This window comes from Bufo bufo, chromosome 6 (assembly GCF_905171765.1).
Source record: "Bufo bufo chromosome 6, aBufBuf1.1, whole genome shotgun sequence".
Taxonomy (NCBI): Eukaryota; Metazoa; Chordata; class Amphibia; order Anura; family Bufonidae; genus Bufo; species Bufo bufo.
Genome location: NC_053394.1, coordinates 181,111,389 through 181,125,408, shown reverse-complemented (window position 1 = coordinate 181,125,408; position 14,020 = coordinate 181,111,389). Strand labels below are relative to the sequence as shown.

General features: G+C 43.7%; 1 non-coding gene across 1 annotated transcript; it reads left to right on the top strand.

Annotated features, from left to right (window-relative positions):
- The first annotated feature begins 5,266 nt into the window (after nt 1-5,266).
- On the top strand, nt 5,267-5,352 carry LOC121006169. Its single transcript, XR_005780036.1, has one exon. It is a non-coding gene; the product is annotated as a small nucleolar RNA SNORD71 (small nucleolar RNA).
- Nucleotides 5,353-14,020: the final 8,668 nt, after the last annotated feature.

The window sequence follows — 14,020 nt, the reverse complement described above, 5'->3', positions numbered from 1 at the left end:
ACAGATCAAATTCCAGTATGTCTAATGATAAAACAAATATGTAAAAATCATCCACATCCTATATAAAATCAATGTAAACTATGTTATTCGAATGCCAGGAATATTTGACACCAAAACTATCTGCTGAGCCCTAGCGGAACAGCATTGTGATATCACAACAAAGTAATTCAAACTCAGCATCTGCAAAGTTACAAAGCACATGTGAGAAGTTTCGGAGTGCCAAGTCGCTACAGAGAGAGTGGAGTACTGAGGAGACGAGCGTGGGTGAGATGTGCAGGGAGCTGAGACTTATGGATATTATCAGTCTGTCAATCCAAGTTATACAGAGTTGCACTCATCACATTTCAGCACTCTGACAACTATTTACCACATAGGTTTGTTTGTCAAGATCAATACTGAATATTGGGACAGCAATATTATCAATACTTTATCAATGCATTTTATCCACATGATGTAGTTGGTTGTTGGCTGGCCTATGGTCTGATATTATTATTGCCTATTTGTTTGGATTGTATAGTAAAAGTTATTAATTATATGCAATGATGGCCAGTTCGCAGTGTTCGCTCGCGAACACATGCGGGCTGCCATCTTGACTCACCCACCCGGCGATGCACAGGTAAGCCCTTACCTGTGCCTGTGCCGCGAGCCGGTCTGAAATCAAATGCGGTCACCGGGAGCAGGCAGTTCCGAGAACAGCCGCCGGGGGCCTTCATCGGGCTGTTCCTGGAACTGCCTCATCCCGGTGACCGCATGTGAAGCCACCATAGTCATATTCCCTTTGTCACTACTGTAAAATGCTGCGGATTTGCCTATGTTTATCTGCCATGGCAAATCTACAGTGTTTTAGTCCCATGTGGACAGGCCCTTAAAGGGGTTGTGCAGTGGCTTAATATTAAATCTCGGCCCCTAGTGATCAGATGTTCATAGGGTTGTGGCACTCTTGCCAGTGCTGCTTCTTCTTGAAAATCTACCTGAGTGTTGTCTCCTTTGTAGCAGTAGCTTAGTGTAATTACAACTACTCCATCCCATTCAAGTGAATAGGACGAGCAATTGTAACTACACTGCACCGCCACTGCAAAGGTGATGGTGTGCAGGTAATTTTGAAGAGGAAACAGTACTCGCACAAGCACTGCAGTTGATCATCGAGGGTTCCTGGGAGTCGAATTCCCACTGATCTGATATTGTTGACCTTTCCTGAGGATAGGTCATCAATATTAAGCCACTGCACTAGTTTTTAACTGATGGATCCACTCTTGGTTTTGGATAGCAAATATTGATGCAAAATACTGACAAAAATATGCAAGTTGGTTACGAATAGTCGGGTGGCACTGCGTGAAGGTTAGCGTACGTCACTCCGGATGCTTAAATGAAGGAAGAGATCGGCACTCCTTGGTACTGCAATTGTATCGGGTTTATTCGCCGCTCATAGAAGAGAAGGTGACGCGCGTTTCGACACATGCAAGTGCCTTTATGAAAGCAATGTGAGCTCACATTGCTTTGATAAAGGCACTTGCATGTGTCGAAAACGCACGTCACCTCTTCTATGAGTGGCGAATAAACCTGATATAATTGCAGTACTAAGGAGTGCCGGTCTCTTCCTTCATATAAAAATATGCAAGTGTGAACATTTCTTTACTCCCAGTTGTTAGATACTGTGGAAGATAAGGACATGAAAAACAGATGTAACGCTCTCTTTTATCTACAGAATAGGGTTCAGGGTTTTGTTCAGTTCCTTATGTTTCCTTGGCTGCAGCCCATTGATTTTTAATGTAATTGTGTAATACGTCAATTCCACTGTGGCGCTGTAGGAGACAAAAATTTGGTACAAAATGAAGGGGACCCTCTAATAAAAAGGTGTTGTCCCAGACAACCTCTGCAAATAACTACTGACACCACTTACAGAAAGGATTCTTCACAATACTCCAGGTTTTCCATGTTGATCGCACTGTCAAGAACACACCAACATTCCCCACTCTGGCAATAATTTTTATAACTGAGATTACACGCACTTACTTTTCCTTCTTTGTTCAGACCTCTTTTTGCTCATTTTATATAAAATACAATTTAACATAGTGACCATTCTGCTATTTTATATGTAGCATCTCCTTTATAAAATAGCTTTACATCCCTTTGATGTGGACTAGACAATAGAGGTTAACTTTTGGTGCTATGAAATCCCTGGGATGGCTCATAGTGTACTGTCAGCCAATTCAACTAAGATTGATGGTTACCGCGATCTCATCACAACTGTAAGTTAAGGAGATCATACTTTTAATGCTTAGACTGGAGAGGCAGAACAGTCAAAAGATCGGTGAAATGATCTTTGAAGATCAGCCAAATATCTTTCAAAGGATCTTTACTAGCTATGCATGTATAGTGAAATGTACAGTCAGGTCCATAAATATTAGGACATCGACACAGTTCTAACATTTTTGGCTCTATACACAACAATCCACCACAATGGATTTGAAATGAAACGAACAAGATGTGCTTAACTGCAGACTGTCAGCTTTAATTTGAGGGTATTTAAACCCAAATCAGGTGAACGGTGTGGGAATTACAACAGTTTGCATATGTTCCTCCCACTTGTTAAGGGACCAAAAGTAAATGGACAATCGGGACATCTCAGCTGTTCCATGGCCAGGTGTGTGTTATTCCCTCAATATCCCAATTACAATGAGCAGATAAAAGGTCCAGAGTTCATTTCAAGTGTGCTATTTGCATTTGGAATCTGTTGCTGTCAACTCTCAAGATGAGATCCAAAGAGCTGTCACTATCAGTGAAGCAAGCCATTAGGCTGAAAAAATAAAACAAACCCATCAGAGAAATGGAAACAACATTAGCCGTGGCCAAAACAACAGTTTGGAACATTCTTAAAAGAAAAAGAAATGCATCGGTGAGCTCAGCAACACCAAAAGACCAATTGTGGTTGTGTATAGAGCCAAAAATTTTAGAATTGTGTCAATGTCCCAATATTTATGGACCTGACTGTACATGTTTTTATTTTTCAGGCTTGTGTCTCTGATGAAGACCTGACAATCTGCAACTAGTTGCTGACCATATACTAAGGCCACTTTCACTTGTTAGTATTTGGTCAATGAATTCCATCAGTGATTGTGAGTCAAAACCAAGAATGGAGCCTCCAAAGAGGTAAGGTATAATGGAAAGATTTGACTCACAATCACCATCCTTCCTATAAGCCCCATTGCATAACCTTAGAAGAAAATACTTTTTCCCCTGAGTTTTATACAAATTTGGCAAAGACAAATGATTATATATTAAAATTCAGGGGCATATTTTAATATTTTATTAACAAGACTGGAGTGTTTATTGAAAGGCTGAAGTATTTGTGTTTTAATGATTTTTAGTTACAATAATAATAATCTTTATTTATATAGCGCCACCATATTCCGCTTTACAATTCAGAGGGTTCATGTACAAAAGTTACTGGCTAATTTACAACTGAAACACTAGGAGTGAGGGCCCTGCTCACAAGAGCTTACAATCTATGAGGAAGTGGGAGTGACAAAAAAGGTAGTTGATTGTTATATTAAGTAGTCCAGACAACTTTCTACTCAACGGAGTGGTTTTATAAGCCGATCTGCGTGTGCTAGTGCTTTGGGTGTAGGACTGTGAAAAGATTAAGTTCAGGTCTGAAGAGTTGGGGAGGGGGACGGTTACTGGGGGAGAGTCAGTTTAGGAAGCATGATAAGCCTGCATGAAAAGATGTGTTTTTAAGGCACATTTGAAGGCAGGGAAGTTGGGAATTGACCTCATATTTAGTGTTTAGTTAGAGTTTAGTGAGAGGGAGACCGATTAGAAATGAGTTGCAGTACTCAAGACGAGAATGAATCAAGGCAACAAGAGTTTTGGCCATTTCCACCGTAAGAAAAGGGCGGATTATGGAGATGTTCTTGAGGTTCAGACTACAAAAGTGATTGGATATGGGGAATAAAGGAAAAATCCAAGTTAAACATGACCCCAAGACAGTGGGTGCGCTGCCCGGGATTTATAAAAGTACCGCAGACCGAAATTTAAATATCAAGTTTAGGTGGATTAGTAGATGGGGGTAAGAAGTTCAGTTTTTGAGAGGATTAGTTTTAGATACAGAGAGGACATGATGTTAGAGACAGCTGCCAGACAATCACTGGTGTTTTGGAGTAAAGCAGGGGTGATGTCAGGGAATGAAGTGTATATTTCATGTCAGCATAGAGATGGTACTGAAAGCCAAATATACTTACTGAAAGTCTGTCCAATGGGTCTGTGTAGAGAGAGAAGAGTAGAGAACCTAGGACCGAACCCTGAGAAACCCCAACATCAAGAGGAAGAGGAGAAGAAGTAGAATGATACACTAAAGGAGTGGCCAGAGAGATGGGAAAAGAACCAGGAGAGAACAGTGTCCTTTAAGCCAACTGAGTGGCGCATGGTGAGGAAGAGTTTGGTCTACCGTGTCAAATGCTGCAGAAAGATCCAGAAGAATTAGTAGAGAATAGTTGCCATTCCTTTTTGCTGGCAGGAGATCGTTAGACACTTTAGTAAGGGCAGTTTCTGTAGAGTGGAGAGTGCAAAAGGCAGATTGTAAGAGGTCAAGAGGAACGTTTTCAGAAAGATAGCTTATTAAAGAGGACCTTTCATCTGTTTTTACTTATAGGAGCTAAATACCTGTACTTGCATGGTACCCCCCGCTGATGCTGCAACCTAGTTTTTTTTTTAACCCCTTCCCGACCGCAATCTGTATATATACGTGATAGCTGCACATACCCCGTGCAGCTACCACGTATATAGACGTCAAGCCAGCTCTTTAATCCAAGCGCTGCAAAGCGCTTGGATTAAAGTTTCTGCCCCTGTCCTGCTGCTGTCACGGACAGCATACAGTTCAGTAATTCCGGCAAGGGACCAATCAGAGTGGCCCCTTGCCGACATTCGATCCGATTGGTTAGTCTGTGCAGACTAACCAATCGGATCGCGGCAGTGAAAAAATGCCGGTTTCAGGCTCTGATCTGCGCTCTGCAGATCAGAGCCTGAAATCAGGTAATGTGTCCTCGTGCCCCCCCTCCCCGATTTGTGCCCCCCATGTGTGCCCCTTCAAGCCCCCCCTTGTGTCCGCCTGCCGCTGAATCCTGCTGCTTATCTCCTGCGGTCCGCCCCCTCCCCGCCCCATACATTCCTCCTGCCCCCTCAATGCTGGCCGTGACTCACTCAATGCTGGCCCCTCAATGCTGCCCCCTTTCCAGCGCTGCCCCCATGCCGTGCGGTCCCCCTGCTGTGTGTGATGGTGGCGGCTCCATTCCTGAGCCGCCGCCATCAGCAGAGAGTGTCAGCTCTATGCTGACACTCTGCTGTAATCCCATAGATGCCGCGGCAGCGGCATCCATGGGGTTAATAGAGGGAGGGGTTCCCTCTCTCCACCATCGGCGCTGCTGCGCTGCGATTGCAGCCCCCGATGGTTGCCATGGCAACCGGACGCTTTGCAAAAGCGTCCGCTGTTGCCACCTACAGGGCATCTGATTGTATTATACTTTGCAATGCAAGAGCATTGCAAAGTATAGTACAGCCATCAGCCCCACTGGATCTTCAAGATCCAAGAGGGACTTGATAAAAAAAAAAATGTGAAAATAATAAAAGTAAAAATAAATAAATAAAAATGTAAAATTAAAAAAAGAAATTGCTTTTTCCTATAAAAAATTAAAAAATAAATAAAAAAATACACATATTAGGTATCACCGTGTCCGTAACGACCGTCTCTATAAATATATCACATAATAGACCCCGTCCGATAAACACCATAAAAAAAAAAACGGTGTAAAAAAAGCCATTTTTGTCACCTTACATCACAAAAGTGCAACAGTAAGCGATCAAAAAGGCTTATGACCCCCAAAATAGTACCAATCAAACCGTTACCCCATACCGCAAAAAATGATACCCTATTTAAGACAATCGCCCAAAAAAGAAAAAATCTATGGCTCTCAGACTATGGAGACACTAAAACATAATTTTTTGGGTTTCAGAAATGCTATTATTGTGTAAAACTTAAATAAATAAGAAAAAGTATACATATTAGGTATTGCCACGTCCGTAACGATCTGCTCTATAAGGCTACTTTCACACCTGCGTTTAGGTCGGATCCGTCTGGTATGTGCCCAGACGGATCCGCACCTATAATGCAAACACTTAGATCCGTTCAGAACGGATCCGTTTGCATTACCATGAACAAAAAAAAAAACAAAAAAAATTTTTTATTTTTTTTTTTGTTCATGATAATGCAAACGGATCCATTTTGACTTTACATTGAAAGTCAATGGGAGACGGATCCGTTTGAAAATTGAGCCATACTGTGTCAACTTCAAACGGATCCGTCCCCATTGACTTCCATTATAAGTCTGGACGGATCCGTTTGCCTCTGCACGGCCAGGCGGACACCCGAACGCTGCAAGCTGCGTTCAGGTGTCCTCCTGCTGAGCGGAGCGGAGGACAAACGGAGCCAGACTGATGCATTCTGAGCGGATCCGCATCCATTCAGAATGCATTAGGGCTGGACGGATCCGTTCGGGGCCGCTTGTGAGCCCCTTCAAACGGAACTCACAAGCGGAGCCCTGAACGCTAGTGTGAAAGTAGCCTAAAACTGTAACATGACCTAACCCCTCAGATAAACGTTGTAAAAATAAATAAATAAAAACTTCCAAAACAGCCAATTTTTTGATCACCTTGCCCCATAAAGTGTAATAATGAATGATCAAAAAATGTACCCAAAAATGGTACCAATAAAAACCTCAACTCGAGCCCCTGCACAAGACGATCGGCAGAAAAATAAAAAACATATGGCGTTCAGAAAATGGAGACACAAAAACATAATTTCTTTCTCAAAATTGCTTTATTATGTAAAACTGAAACAAACAAACAAAGAAAGTAGACATATTTGATATCATTGTGTCGGTAACAACCTGCTCTATAAAAATAGCACATGATCTACCCTGTCAGATGAATCTTGTAAAAAAAAAAAAAAAAACGGTGCCAAAACAGCCATTTTTCAGTTACCTTGCCTCACAAAAAACTTAATATAGAGCAATTAAAAATCATATGTACCCCAAAATAGTACCAATAAAACTGGCACCTTATACCCTAGTTTCCAAAATAGGGTCACTTTTTGGGAGTTTCTACTGTATGGGTGCAAAATCTGCCTTCCAAAAACCATACGGCGTTCCTTTCCTTCTGCGCCCTGCTGTGCGCCCTTACATCAGTTTACAACCACATGTGGGGTGTTTCTGTAAACCGCAGAATCAGGGTAATAAATGTTGAGTTTTGTTTGGCTGTTAACCCTCAATGTGTTAAAGAAAAAAATTTAATAAAATGGAAAATCTGCCAAAAAAGTGAAATTTTGAAATTCATGTCCATTTTCCTTGAATTCTTGTGGAACACCTAAAGGGTTAACAAAGTTTGTAAAATCAGTTTTGAGTAACTTGAGGGGTGTAGTTTCTACAATGGGGTCATTTATGGGGGGTTTCCACTATGTAAGCCCCACAAAGTGACTTCAGACCTGAACCTGGTCCTTAAAAAGTGGGTTTTGGAAATTTTCTTAAAAATTTGAAGAATTGCTTCTAAACTTCTAAGCCTTCTAACGTCCTAAAAAAATAAAATTACATTTCCAAAACGATGCCAACATAAAGTAGACATATGGGAAATGTTAAGTAGTAAATATTTTATTAGGTATGACTTTCTGTTTTAGAAGCAGAGAAATTGAAATTTTGAAAATTGTGAATTTTTCTATTTTTTTTTATAAATTTGGTACTTTTTCATAAATAAAGGTGAAATATATTGACTCAAATTTATGACTATCATGAAGTACAATATGTCACGAGAAAACAATCTCAGAATGGCTTGGATAAATAAAAGTGTTCCAAAGCAATTACCACATAAAGTGACGCATGTCAGATTTGTAAATTTTGACCTGGACACTGGGGCATCAATGACCCTTGGTCATGAAAGGGTTAAACATCGCCTCTGTGCCCTACTGAAGTTTTCGCGCTCAGTATATACTTACTGAGCATTGGAACAGGGAGGAGGAGACGCCAGGGTTTCTCAATGGGCATCTCCTCCCTGGTTGTGCCGCGATCCAATCACATCGGAGAGCGTCACAGACAGTCTCCGATGTGATTGGTTGTGGCACAGCCAGGGAGAAGGAGACGCCCATTGAGAAACCCTCTCCTCCTCCCTGTTCCAATGCTCAGTTTTTACATACTGAGTGCGAAAACTTCAGGAGGGCGCAGTGGGGCATAGGAGCGATGTTTAAAAAAAAACACGGGTGGCAGCATCAGCCCCCCGCACCCCAAAAGTACAGGTATTTAGCTCCTATAAGTAAAACAGATGAAAGGTCCTCTTTAAGCAAGAGTAGACGAGACGTTCCAGGAGTTTACAGATGAAGGGGAGTTTAGAAACAGGTCGATAGTTAACAGTACAGGTCGGGTCAAGTGATGTTTTTTTTTTTTTTTGTAGTGGGGTTATAACAGAATGTTTGAAAGAGGACAGAAAGATACCAGAAGAGAGAGAGGTGTTAAATATTGTAGTAAGGTGAGTAGTGACAGCCAGGGAGAGGGACTGAATGAGGTGTGAGGGAAGAAGATCACTGCTGCAGGTCATGGGTAGAGAAGAAGAGAGAAGCCTGGAGAATTCTTAATCTGTTATAGGGTTAAAAGAGGAGAGAGAGCATGTGGAAGTGTGAAGGAGGATTGAAATTGGTTGGGCAATGGGAGATTATTTCCTGCCGGAGGTTACCAATATTGTCTCTGAAGTAAGTGGCCATGTCATCAGTGCAGAGGTCAGTGATGGTTTCATGAACTTAGGGCTTAGAAGGGAATGAAAAGTGTCATAGAGTCGTTTTGGGTTAATTGAGAGTGAGGATATGAGAGAGGTGAAGTACTTCTGTTTGGCAAAGTTGAGGGCCGTATTGTATGTTTCAACCATAAGTTTATGATGATGGAAGTCTGCTGATATAAGCGTTCTGCACATCTGGAGCATCGCTGGAGAAAACATGTTTCAGATGTGTGCCAGGGTTGATGTGTTCTGTGTTGGGAGGGTTGTTTTTATATTGGAGCAGCTTCATCCAAGGTGGTATTGAGGGTATGGTTGTAACGATTGGCAGCCCGATCTGGACAGAAGAGGGAAAAGATTGAGGCAAGAGCTAACTGTAGGGTGTCAATGAGTTGCTGACAGTTAATGATGTGTAGGTTTCTATAAGTGTGCTAAGTAGAAAGGTTGTGAGGAGAGTGAGAGGTCTTTATACCAAAGGAAAGAAGATTGTGGTCAGAAAGTGGGAAGGATGAGTTAATAAAGTTTGAGACTGAGTAGTGACAGAATAATCAGCAAGTGTATTGCCATCTTCGTGCGTGGCAGAGGAATTAAGTTGTGATAGGCCAAGAAAGGAGGTTATAGAAAGAAATTGAGAGGCTGATGGGGAAATAGGATCATCAATGGGGATATTAAAATCACCCATAATAAAAGTTGGTGATTCAGAAGATAGGAAGTGAGGAACCCAAGCGGCAAAGTGATCCAGGAATTGGAGGAGGAGCCTGGGGAACGATAGAAAACAGCAACTCGTAGGGGGAATGGGTGGAAGAGTCTAATGGTATGGATCTCAAAAGAGGGGAATGTGAAATTGTTTTAAAATCTTTTCAAGGATTTCAAATAAAAGATCTGGTTCCTTATATATGACCTGGTTTCAAAGTAGCATGTCAGTGTATGTATGTGTATATACATATAATTTATTTATTTTACGCATTTATATAGCTCTACTATATTCCGCAACACTTTACAGACATTAGCATCACAAACTAAGTTGACTCTCAGTATGTCTTTGGAGTGTGGGAGGAAACAGGAGTACCCAGAGAAAACCCACGCAAGCATGGTGTATATATACACTATACAGTATGTATACATATATATAGTTTGTGTGTTAACCCTGCTACATCCGTACTTTATATACCCACCAAGTCAGCTCACAACACGTGAGTCAATCACACTTCTGTGAAATCAAACTGTCCACTTAGGAAGCAACACTGAGTGACTGTAACGGTCGCGTACACACACACACACAGGGGGGAGGGAAGTGACCACTGCGCTCCACCCTTACCCTGCCTACTTGCCTCGCGAGTCCTAATGACAGGGGACAACTGGACGGCAATCCCTAACTTGGAATAAGTGCAGGGATGACAGACAGACAAACAACAGGACGTGAACGGACCGAGTCAATACCAGGAAAGCTACAAAGTACAAATGGAGCAAGCAGAGAATTGTCAGGAGAAGCCGGGGTCATAAATACTAGGAGAGACGTGAAGTACCAAAGGAGTCAGCAGAGGAACGTCAGGAGGAGGCCAGGGTCAGAATACCAGGATAGCAGCAAAGTACACAAGGAGCAGGCAGAGGATCGTCAGGAATTCAGCAGGAGGTAAGTACGCCAGGAAAGACCAAATCACAGGTGGAACCTAAATTAACAGGCAACCTGTGGCCAGCAGGCGGCCTGTATTTATAGTGGGGAGTGAGGGTCATGTGATGTGGCCAGCGTCACATGACCGACAGACCAACCAGTCGAGCACCGAGTGATCAGCTCGGCGCTCAAGGCAGACTAGGTGCAGGGAGCCACTCAGGGAATGAGGTCAAACACAGATCCTCATTCCCAAAGCTAAGCAACAGGTCTGCGGGTAATGGGGGACCGAGTGCACCTTCGGAACCCCGTTACAGTACCCCCCTTTTACGAGGGGCCACCGGACCCAAGACTTCAGGCGATGGCTTTTCAGGGTGTTCTAAATGAAATTTTCGAACAAGTCTAGGAGCATGAACCTCCCTGACAGGTACCCAAAATCTCTCTTCAGGTCCATACCCCTTCCAGTGAATCAGGTACTGCAAGGAATTACGCACCTTCCTGACATCCACTATTTTAGACACCACATACTCGATAGCATCATTAACAAGAACCGGCGGAGGCGAGGCTTTTGATGGTACTACCGGTTCAAAATATTTTTTAAGTAGAGACTTACCCTGGGTTCACACCTGAGCGTTTTACAGCGCGATCCTACGTGCTGTAAAACGCACAACAGGCAAGAACCAATGATTCCCTATGGGAATGGTTCACACTTGAGTGTTTTACAGCGCGTTTGAACGCGCTGTAAAACGCCCTACGCTCAAAAAAGTACTTGAGCTTCTTTGAGGCGTTTTGTCGCACGTTCCCGTACATAGACTTTCGGTAACGCGCGACAATGTGGGTTTGCTTGTCTCTGTATGCGCGATTGTAAACGCCGGTACAATCGCGCATACAGAGCGCTCCTTTCAGAACGCTCAGGTCTGAACCCAGGGTTATGGAACACATTATGAATGTGGATTGACTCGGGCAGCTCCAACCTAAAAGATACCGGGTTAATCACCTCCGTGATCTTATATGGTCCAATAAAACGAGGAGCAAACTTTTTAGAATCTACCTTAAGAGAGAGATTCTTGGAGGACAACCATACCTTATCCCCAACCTGAATATTTACCCCCCTTGAACGTCTCCCATCGGCCTTGAGTTTCTGAGAACTTTGAGCCTTTTCTATGTTCGATTGAACCCGGGCCCAAACTGTGCACAGTTCAGAGGAGAGCCTATCCGCCTCAGGGTTAGAGGAGGAGGCGGATGACCCAGAATGAAAACAGGGATGGAAACCATGGTTACAAAAGAAAGGTGAAACCCCAGTAGAAGAATTGACACGGTTATTCAAAGCAAATTCAGCCAATGGAAGAAATTTCACCCATAATTGCTGGTCATCAGCAACATACGACCTCAAGAATTGTTCGACAGACTGATTAAGGCGTTCAGTCTGCCCATTACTCTCAGGGTGGTAGGCAGAGGAAAAAGACAATGAAATTTTACATTTTTGACAGAAGGCCCTCCAGAATTTGGACACAAACTGCACACCCCTGTCAGAAACAATATTTTCCGGGATACCATGCAATCGAACAATTTCTTTCACAAAAATAGACGCCAGTGTTTTGGCACTCGGGAGTTTGGAGAGGGGAATGAAATGGACCATCTTGCTAAACCTATCGACCACTACCCAAACTACAGTCTTACCCTCCGCCGGCGGTAGGTCAGTTATAAAGTCCATCGAGATATGGGACCAGGGTCTACTGGGAATGGGTAGGGGTCGTAGGTTACCAGCAGGGCGAGTCCTAGGTGTCTTGGACCTGGCACAAACCTCACAGGCTGACACGTAGGACTTGACATCCCTAGTTAGAGTGGGCCACCAATAAGATCTAGAAACCAGATCCGTAGTGCCCTCAACACCCGGATGTCCGCAAAAGGCAGAATCGTGACACTCACCCAACAGCTGGAGACGAAATTGTACGGGAACAAACAACTTATCTGTTGGGGTGGATACCGGTGCCAGATGTTGTTCAGACCTAATGCGAGCCGAGATATCCTGGGTAAGAGCTGCTAAGAAGATTTTTGCTGGTAGGATGGATTCAGATGGTACCTCAGTAGTTTGAAAAGCCTGGAAGCTCCGAGATAATGCGTCCGCCTTCACATTTTTACTTCCCGGCCTGAACGTGATGGAAAAATCGAAACGAGTAAAAAACAGAGCCCATCTGGCTTGACGGGGATTCAACCTCTTAGCAGACTCGAGAAACATAAGGTTTTTATGGTCAGTGACAACAGTTACACAATGCCTTGCCCCCTCCAGAAAATGCCTCCACTCCTCAAATGCCCATTTAACCACCTCCGGACCGCCTAACGCAGGATTGCGTTCCGGAGGTGGCAGCGCTGCGCAGAGTCACGCATATACGCGTCATCTCGCGAGACGCGAGATTTCGCTCAAAGCCGGCCCGCGCATGCGCATCGCGGGCCGGCAAAATTAAAAGAAGTATTTCGTCACCAGCCTGCCAGCAACGATCATTGGCTGGCAGGCTGGCGATTTTCAAAAAATCCAATCCAAAGTCATATAACAGATCATATTAGTAAATATGATCTGTTATATGGCTTGTCTGCTCCTATGCTGGTCCTTTTCGTCGGTTGGATCCAGCACAGGAGCAGACTGAACTGTGAGTACACCAACACTACACCTTAGCCCCAGATCACCCACCTACACCCCAATTAACCCTTTGATCACCCCTTTGATCGCCCCTGTCAATCACTAGTGAAAGGAAAAAAAGTGATCAGTGTAAACTGTCACTTTTTTTTTTTCACTGGTATTGACTGATAGGTTTTAGGGATAGTTTAGGCCCCTTGGTTAGGTAGTTAGCGTCAGTTAGCGCCCACCCCACCGCACCGCAGTCACTTTTATTCGCTGTTTAGCGTATCGCTAATCAGCATTTGTACTTTTATAGTATCTGTAAGTGATCAAAACTGATCACGGTCAGATCTATAATAGTATTAGTGTCACCTTAGCTCGCCCTCCACCCAAAACGCAGTGTTTGCCCGATCAGGCCTGATCGGTCGCCCACACGTGCGTTCACCCACGCCCGCCCCACCGCAGTGACAAAAAATATATATTTTTTGATCACTGCACATTCATTTTACACGCACTGCGGCGATAAAAAAATCAGTTTTGATATTTTTTATCAACCGCAGCGGCCTCCGGTACTTCGCTAGCCTCCCCTTTGTAAGACAGGTTTGCTTTTTTTCTTGGGTAGTCTCAGGGAATACCCCTAAATTTAGTAGTCCAAAATGTCAAACAGGGGGTATTCTTCTGAAGAGGCCTACAGGATTCTGACCCAGTCGGATGAGGAGTGGGAACCCTCATCTGACGAATCTAGCGGGTCAGAATATGAACCTGTGGAAAGCAGTGGCTCTCTGACCCAAAGTTCGGACGAGGAGGTGGAGGTCCCTGGCAGCACCAGGCGTACCCGGCCCTCATGTTGCTAGACCACAGGTTACGCAGGATCCGCTTCAAGAGCAGCAGAGTGGGGCTGTTGCTGCCGGATCACGTGGTGAGGCATACACCAGCAGCGCAGCCCTTCCTGGACCTAGTACCAGCACTGCCGTACAACATGGTGAAGT